The sequence below is a fragment of the Cebus imitator genome, unplaced genomic scaffold, assembly GCF_001604975.1.
Source record: "Cebus imitator isolate Cc_AM_T3 unplaced genomic scaffold, Cebus_imitator-1.0 Scaffold15, whole genome shotgun sequence".
Lineage (NCBI taxonomy): Eukaryota > Metazoa > Chordata > Mammalia > Primates > Cebidae > Cebus > Cebus imitator.
In genome coordinates, this window is record NW_016107330.1 from 12,231,542 (window position 1) to 12,240,769 (window position 9,228).

Genomic DNA, 9,228 nt, shown 5'->3' on the forward strand with positions numbered 1-9,228 from the left:
TCCTGAGTAGCTGGGATTACAGGCACGCACCACCATGCCCAGCTAATTTTTTGTATTTTTAATAGAGACGGGGTTTCACCATGTTGACCAGGATGGTCTCGATCTCTTGACCTCGTGATCCACCCGCCTCGGCCTCCCAAAGTGCTGGGATTACAGGCTTGAGCCACCGCACCCGGCTGGGACCTGCTCTTGACGTCAAACCCGGGACCATCTTGCTTTGTCACTGGGCGTGGAGAGAACCCATTTCTCCAGACTTTTACCTACCCATGCCTGAGAGAGCATACTTGACAACTGTGGATTCCAGTTTTGTTGAGAATTGTTTTCTTACATTATTAAGGCTAATGAGACATAACCCATATATGTCTTGATTAGACGCCATGTAGTTACTTCCTTTAAACCATCAGCCCTTTGTATGGGTCTTCACTCTGACTAGAATTTAGTCTCCGTGTCAGCACAGTGTAATCTCTATTGCTATTGTCCTTTAAACCATCAGTCGGCCCTTTATATGGGTCTTCAGTCTGACTAGAATTTAGTCTCCGTGTCAGCACAGTATAATCTCTATTGCTGTTGCCCCTTGCAACTTTCCCCTTTCTTCCCCCTTTTTTTAAAAAAACAATTTAACCAGAAAATAAAGATAGTTAATTCCTGAGATAGGGATTAAGTCATGGTTTGAATAAGAAACAATCAGTGCATCAGATTCTGTCCTCTTCGCTGCACACAGTGAATTTATAGTTAAGGATCCCTTTGCTGTGGGGTAGAAAACCTCACTGACTGCACCAGTGAGGAAGAAGACTGCATGGACTCATGGGGAGCCTCAGAGCAGCCATGCAGCTGGCTCCACCCTCCAGCCTGGGCAACAGTGAGACCGTGTCTTCAAAAAAAGAAAGGAAAAAAATTTTTTTGGGGTTGGGTGCGGGGGCTCATGCCTGTAATCCCAACACTTTGGGAGGCCAAGGCGGGTGGATCACGAGGTCACGAGATCGAGGCCATCCTGGCTAACACAGTGAAACCCCGTCTCTACTAAAAATCAAAACAACCACGTGTGGCACGTGCCTGTAGTCCCAGCTACTTGGGAGAGGCAAGAGAATTGCTTGAACCCAGGAGGTGGAGGTTGCAGTGAGCCAAGGTCGCACCACTGCACTCCAGCCTGGGCGACAAAGCAAGACTGTTTCAAAAAATATATATTTTTTGATAGCTGCCAGGTAGCCCTCTATATGGCTGTACTAAGCCTTTTACTTTCCAGTAGAAGTGTAAGGTGGAAGATTTAGGTATGGACGCAAACCCCTGAAGCACAAGCGAGGTTTAGAGAGGGAAGCGAGGGAGCCAGAGCTCAACTTTCACATTCTGATTCAGCATTGTTTCCCAACAACCCCATCGTAGCAGTTCTTTGTTATGGAAGTGAATTTACAGATGACATTCCTTGCCCCAAAGAAACCCAGTAAGTGGAGAAGCTATCCTTCATCTCTCTTTCTTCTGGCCTTAGCCTCATGCCCTTGCCACAAGGTCACACTACTTAAAGGTCAAAGAACAGAGCAGCTCCAGTGCTTTGAGGACTCTGAGGATTCGGGAGTAGAGGAATTGTGCTTTCTCTAAGCAGCTAGTCAGCACTATCCACAGTTACCACCTGTGTCTGTCATTGTTTCTTGAATGAATCTAGACCTCAATTCTAAAGAACCCTAAAGACTCTGTCCATGAGTTTTGGGGAAGGAGAAAGGCAATGTAGAAATATTTCCATATTGTATTTCTAAGATGTTTGTTTTCCCTTTGTGGTTATTTTGACTGCAAGTTTCAAAAGATAATGATTTCATCTAGTTATTGAAAAATGTTCCTGCGAGATGGCTGGTGGTAAAAACCAGTGTTAGGACCACAAGGTAATATGAGAGTCCTAGCAACTGGCTTGTGCCATGGAAAAACATGTCATCTGTTGGGCAGCTACTCCCTAAGAAGTGAGTGGGTGCCAGGCCCTGGCTGCCAGAGAAGAGGCAGCTCCAATGGGTGTGGGGGCCACAAGGAGTCGACTGTGGTGGTGAAGTGCAACTGGCCCTCCCAGGAGCATCATGTGTGGTCAGTTTCCCTCGACGGCTCAGTACGATGCACTTGACAATGACTTGACTGTTTTGCTAAGCATTCTCTTTCCACCCACTGCCACGCATGTATTGGACAATTGGACATTTTCCCTTGGCCTGGAATGCCCCTCCCTGAATCTTTGTCAGCCTCCTCCTGTTTATTCTTTTTTTTTTTTTTTTTTGAGACAGGGTCTTATTGCTGTACTCAAGCCCAAGTGCAGTGACCTCAACTTCCCAGGCTCACGTGATCCTCCCACCTCAGCCTCCTGAGTAGCATTCCTGGGTAATTTATTTTATTTTATTTTTTTTATTTTGAGACAGAGTTTCACTCTTGTTGCCCAGGCTGTAGTGCAATGGCATGATCTCGGCTCACCATAACCTCTGCCTCCTGGGTTCAAGCAATTCTCCTGCCTCAGCCTCCTGAGTAGCTGGGATTACAGGTACGTGCCACCATGCCCGGCTAATTTTTTGTATTTTTAGTAGAGATGAGGTTTCACCATGTTGGCCAGAATGGTCTTGATCTCCTGACTTCATGATCTGCCTGCCTCGGCTTCCCGAAGTGCTGGGATTATAGGCATGAGCCACCTCGCCTGGCCTAATTTTTTGTATTTTTAGTAGAAAAGGAGTTTCACCATATTGTCCAGGCTGGTCTCAGACCCCTAGGCTCAAGTGATCCGCCTACCTCAGCCTCCCAAATCTCCTCTTTATGACACAGATAGACATGGTCACCTTCATGAACCCTTCTTTGATTTCTGCCTTGAACTAGCACTTGAAGCCTTCCTGTGAGCTCCTACAACCCCTTAGCTTTAGGTCTTGGTACTTGCTATGCAGCAAATAGATGTTCTATGCCACGCCCCATTCTAAGCATCACACTGCAGTGCAGCTTCTTGTTTGTGTCCCCAGGCAGATTCTGAGCTCCACGAAGAGGGAGACTCTCTATGTGCTTTGCTTTGAACACAGGGCCTATGCATGGATGAGCCTCAAGGAGCACTTTGACTTTTGTGGGAGACATGGTTGCTCCTTGTTTTTGAGATGGAGTCTCACTCTGTCGCCAGGCTGGAGTGTAATGGCTCTGTCTTGGCTTACTGCAACCCCAGGTTCAAGCAATTCTGCCTCAGCCTCCCAAGTAGCTGGGACTACAGGTACACGCCACAATACCCAGCTAATTTTTGTTATTTTTAGAAGAGATAGGGTTTCACTGTGTTGGCCAGATGGTCGTGATCTCTTGACCTTGTGATCCACCTGCCTTGGTCTCCCAAAATGCTGGGATTACAGGCGTGAGCCACCGTGCCCTGCCAAGGTTGCTCCTTCTTACGGTATTTCCTTCTAGCGAAAGCAAACATCAGTAGTCACTAGGTGCTGTGTTGTGGAGGGAACAAGAAGTGAGACGAATTCCTGTGGAAGGAGTAGGAATGGAGGTAAGAACAAAACAAAAACTAAAACTAATAAGGGAAGGCTTCCCTTCTCTGTTCTGCCTCTGACCTTGCAGTGAGATGAGGTTAACTGCCCTTGGTTGGCTCTGCAAAGCTCAGGGGCCTCTTTGGGTGCCTAGCAACAACTTGACTACCCAGAATGGTGATTTTGAAGCTGGGTGTGGTCTCCTTGGCAGGAAGCCACCAACACCGCCAGAGCAGCCAGGGCCTCCCCTTCACTTCCTCTGAGCCAAAACTCCGCCTCCAATTGAGGCCAATACTTAGTGTTTTGAGCCCTGTCTTAGAAACACGAATGGACGGTTTCTAGCAACAATAACTTCTACCACTTAGATGTGTGATGTCAGACAAGCCATGACCCCTTTCTGAGCTTCAGCTCCTACACCTGTCTTGATCCTGGCTTATTCTCCGGCAGGGTCACCCTAGCAGAGCACTCCAGGTCCGGAAACACTCAGTAAATGCTGTTGTATCTGAACCTGAATCTGCTTAATTAGGGGAAGATTCAGTTAATGACCCTTTCTCAGCTGTCCCTTGATCTTGTTCTTTTGAGCCTGTCTCTTCAGGCAGCTCCATCTTCTCTTATCAAATTTCTATACGTCAAATTCTGGTCTTGGCCAGGCACGGTGACTCATGCCTGTAATCCCAACAGTTTGAGAGGCTCAGGCAAGAGGATCACTTGAGCCCAGGAGTTTGAGACTAGCTTGGGGGAACATAGCAAGATTCCATTCTACAAAAAATAACAAAATTAGCCAGGTATGGTGGTGCACACCTGTAATTCCAGCTTACTCAGGAGGGCGAGGTGGGCGGATTCCCTCAGTCCAGGAGGTTGAGGCTTCAGTGAGCTGAGATTGCGCCACTGCACTCCAGCCTGGGTGACAGAATGAGACCCAGTCTCAAAGGAAAGTAAATATATAAATAAAGGCCAGGCACTGTGGCTCACAACTGTAATCCCAGCACTTTGGGAGGCTGAGGTGGGGGGGTGGATCACCTGAGGTCAGGAGTTCAAGACCAACCTGGCCAACGTGATGAAACCCTGCCTCTATTAAGTACAAAAGTTACCCAGGCATGGTGGTGGATGCCTGTAACCCCAGCTTCCCTTGAACCCAGGAAGCAGAGGTTGCAGTGAGCTGAGATGGCTCACTTGGGAGGCTGAGACAGGAGAATCGTTTAAACCTGGGAGGCAGAGGTTGCAATGAGTTGAGATCACGCCACTGCACTCTAGCCTGGGTGACAGAATGAGAATCTGTCTCCAAAAAAATAAAAAAGAAATATATAATTTAAAAAATATATATAGACATTCTATAAAGTGCACAAATCTTAATTGTATGACTTAATGAATTTGTACAAAGTGGGCATACCCCTATTACTAACTTCCAGGTCGAAATACAGAATATTATGAGCACCTCAGAAGCCTTCCTCATGCTCTCTCCAATTATTAACCACCTGAAAGATTATTGCCTTAGTGTTATCTGTTTCTGAACCAAATGGAGTCATTTAGTGTCTGTCTTCTCGTGTTGAAAACTATGTCTGTGAGATCATCCATCCCCTGAGCATCCTGCTTTTCCATGCCTGTGTACCTGAACATGCCTGTTCTTTCTGTCAGGACACAGCAGGCCCTATCCTGGCCCAGCCAGTCTGGGCAGCTCCTCCAGACACAGATCAGACCTTGCTCCTTTAGGAAAACTTCCGTGATCAGCTCTGCGTTTGAATCCCAGCTCTTCTACCTACCAGCTGTATGTCTTTGGGCAAACATTACTAACCTCTCCATGCCTGACTTTTGCTGAATAAGTTATATAGCTCAGAGCTGTTGTGAATTTCAAGTGAGATAATAACATACTATAAATACTTAGGGCAGTGCCTGGAGTATAGGAAGTGCTTAACAAATGTTAGCTAGAACTATTGTGAATACTCTGCTTTTCTAATTCCTCTACACCTTATGCATACCCTGTCATAATGTTTGTTTTAATTACTATTATTTTGAGTTAGAGTCTTGCTCTGTCGCCCAGGCTGGAGTTCAGTGGCACTATCTCGGCTCACTGCAACCTCTGCTTCCCAGGTTCAAACATTTCTCCTGCCTCAGCCTCCTGAGTAGCTGGGACTACAGGTGCATGGCACCATGCCCGGCTACTTTTTTTTGTACTTTTAGTAGAGTTGGGGTTTCACTGTGTTGGCCAGGCTGGTCTCAAACTCCTGACCTCAGGTGATCTGCCTGCCTTGGCCTCTCAAAGTGCCGGGATTACAGGCGTGAGCCAGCACACCCACCCAGCCTCGTTTTAATTATTGTTTGTCCTACTGGGAGTCCTTAATTCCTTGAGTAGGGATTGTGTCTTACTGTATTTCGTTAGCAGATTTCTACTGAGTATGCACTATATTCTAGCACTGAGGATACAGTGATGGAGCAAGCCCTTGGATTTACTGGTCTTTACTTGGCTTTAATGAGAAGAGAACGATAAGAAAAATAAAGAATTGAGACCATTTCAGATAGGGATAAGCACTATGAGGGAAGAAAAGCAATGTGTGGTAGTGGGTGGGGGTGCTACTTAAGCTGAGAGGGAGGCGGTCTTCTTGAAGAGGTGGTATTGGAGTAAATTCTTGTGGCATGGAAAGAAGCAGGTTTGTTCAGATAACAAGGGGGAACAGTAAGAGCAGAGGCTCTGAGCTAGGCAGATTAAGTTGTATGTCAGAGGAACAGCACCCAGGGCGGTGTGGCTGGAGCCCAGTGAGTGATGAGATTGGAGAGATGGACAAAGGCCCACAGGATGGGGACAGAATTGCTCAGTTATTTCTAGACTTTTCTCTTTCCCCTATCCTTTCTCATCCACCCTTGTTCAGTGATCCATATTATCTTCACCAGAGTTGTGTAAGCAAGATGAAGGAGGCAAGCCTGGGCCAGTTAGAGAAAAGGCAAGCAGGAAACGGGTTTGGTCAGTTCCTCCCCTTTCTCTGCCTCCCGGAAGGGTCCAGGTCCCTGGACAAGCATAATGATGTGGGCATAAGTGGAAGAGGGAGGCTGAATAGCTGGAAGAGCTGCAGAGGGAGCAGGTCCCTTAGTGGAAGCAGCCCCAGCAGATGTAACCCCTTGTGGTGCAGCAGGTAACCCAGGAACACAGCTGGAGACCTGGCAGTAGAGTGGGGGGGCTCCTGGTGAGGCCTGGGCTATGACCAGCCAGGGGAATCAGGATGGAGGGGTGGGCTGTAGTCTCAGTGATATGAATTATACAACAGTGTCAACCTTTTGGCAACCACAGAGATACTTTAATCTATTTTAACTTTAATTAATTGTTTATTTATTTATTTTTTTGAGTCTTGCTCTGTTGCCCAGACTGGAGTGCAGTGGTGTTATCTTGGTTCACTGCGGCCTTTACCTCCTGGCTCAAGTGATCCTCCCATTCAGCCTCCTGAGTAGTTGGCACTATAGATGCATACCACCATGCCCAGCTAATTTTTGTATTTTTTTTGTAGAGACAGGGGTTTTGCTATGTTGCCTAGGCTTTAAGGTTTTTTTTTTTTTTTTTTTTTTTTTCGGAGTCTTGCCCTGTTGCCCAGGCTGGAGTAAGGTGGCGTGATCTTGGCTCACTGCAACCTCCACCTCCTGGGTTCAAGTGATTCTCCTGCCTCAGCCTCCCAAGTAGCTGGGATTACAGGGATGTGCCACCATGCCCAGCTAATTTTTGTATTTTTAGTAGAGACAGGATTTCACCATGTTGGCCAGGCTGGTCTCGGACTCCTGACTTCAAGTGATCTGCCTGCATTGGCCTCCCAAAGTGTTAGGATTACAGGTGTGAGCCACTGCGCCCAGTCCTAACTTTTATGTTTTAATATTTATTTATTTATTTTGAGATGGAGCCTTGCTCTGTCACCCAGGCTGGAGGGCAATGGCGCAATCTTGGCTCACTGCAACCTCTGCCTCTTGGGTTCAAGCCATTCTTCTGCCTCAGCCTCCCAAGTAGCTGGGATTACAGGCAGTCATCACCATGCCCGGCTAATTCTTGTATTTTTAGTAGAGATAGGGTTTCACCATGTTGACCAGGCTGGTCTTGAACTCCTGACCTCAGGTGATCCACCTGCCCTTGGCCTTCCAGAATGCTGGGATTACAGGCATGAGCCACGGTGTCCAGCCTAACTTTTATTTTTTAATGAACTATTACACATAGAAAAGCAAATAAAATATGTACCATACAATAAATAATGATAAGGCAAACATCCAGGTAATCACCCAGGTCATGAAATAGAACCTTGCCAACACTGTCCCTGAGCCCTTCCAGATTCTAACCCTTTTTAGAGGCAGCCACCAGCTGAATTTTTATGGTAATCAGTTCCTTGGTTTTCTTTGTAGTTTTCGCCTATGAATCACACAGAAAGTCTTAAATTAGAATTTTCTCACATAAATGCCAAGCTTGAAGACCTCGGAGGAGAGCCTCTTTAATGTAGATCTTCTTCTTTAGTAAATCTTGGCAGGCCCTTGGGGAGATGGTGGTGGATTTGCAGTCTTTTGTATTTGGCAGAGAATACAGTATGAGGCTTCTCTCATTCAGCCAAAGTGTTCCAGGCATTGGAAGAGGACTGTGAAGGGCACAGCAATGCATCCAAAACCAAGCCTGCCCCTCAGAGTTTGCAGTAGGGTGGAAAAAGCGTGGGTAAACATGATAGCCCAGCTGGAGGGCATGGAGAGGGGCTCTGATAAGTGCCCTGACAGTTTAGAAGAGGCAGTAATCCCTTTTGGCAGCGGGAAGCAGAGCTGCCTTTGCGGAAGAGGTGGTGTTGTGTTCATTCATTTATCAAACATTTTTGAGGGATGGCAGTGTGCCAGGAAATTAGGTAAAAGAATACAAAAATGAATAGGATCTCTGCCTGTTCATGGCCCGATAGTTTAGTTAGCATAGATAGATACAAATAATTCCAATATGAGAGGCTTTAAATACAAAGTGATGTAAGACTGATTGGTTGCCTGGGGTTTTCAAGGGAGATTTCAAAACTGAGACCTAGGCTAGTCCTTGAAGGAGAGAAGAGTGGAGCTGGGTAGGGAAAGGACACAAGGTCAATGTTGGCAAGATGTACGGTTCATGGTGGGAAGGAGAGTGGGAGTTGACATACAGGATGGATAAACAGGAAAGGTGTTTTAGGGAAGGGGATCAGCATGAGCAGTGGCAGAGAGGTGAGACGTCATGGCTCCTGCCTGCATGGTACTAAATATACAGTCTAGCTGCAGCACAGGTGTGTAGTGGAAGGTGTGATGATTAATTTTATATGTCAACTTGACTGGGCCAAGGGGTGCCCAGGTATTTGGCCAAACATTATTTTGGGTGTTTCTGCAAACTTGTTTCTAGATGAGGTTAAAATCTGAATCAGGGGACCAAGTAAAACAAATTGCCCTCTCATCCAGTCAGTTGAAGGCCTACGTAAAAGCTAAAGGGTGACCCTCCCTTGACTAAGTGAGGGGTTTTCTTTCCTTCAGACCTCAGAGAGAAACCTTGGCTCTTCCTCAGTCTTGAGCCGGCTGGCCTTTGGACTGGATCTGAAACATCAGCTCTCCTGGTTCTCAGGCCTTCAGGCTTGGACTGGGGCTACACCATCGGCTCTCCTGGGTCTCCAGCTCACCAACTCACCCTGCACATCTTGGGACTTGTCCTCTATGGTCATGTGAGTGAGCCGACTCCTTATAATAAATCTCTCTCTCTATATATGTTATATATTGTAATATATAATAATATATATTATATATGGACCATTCT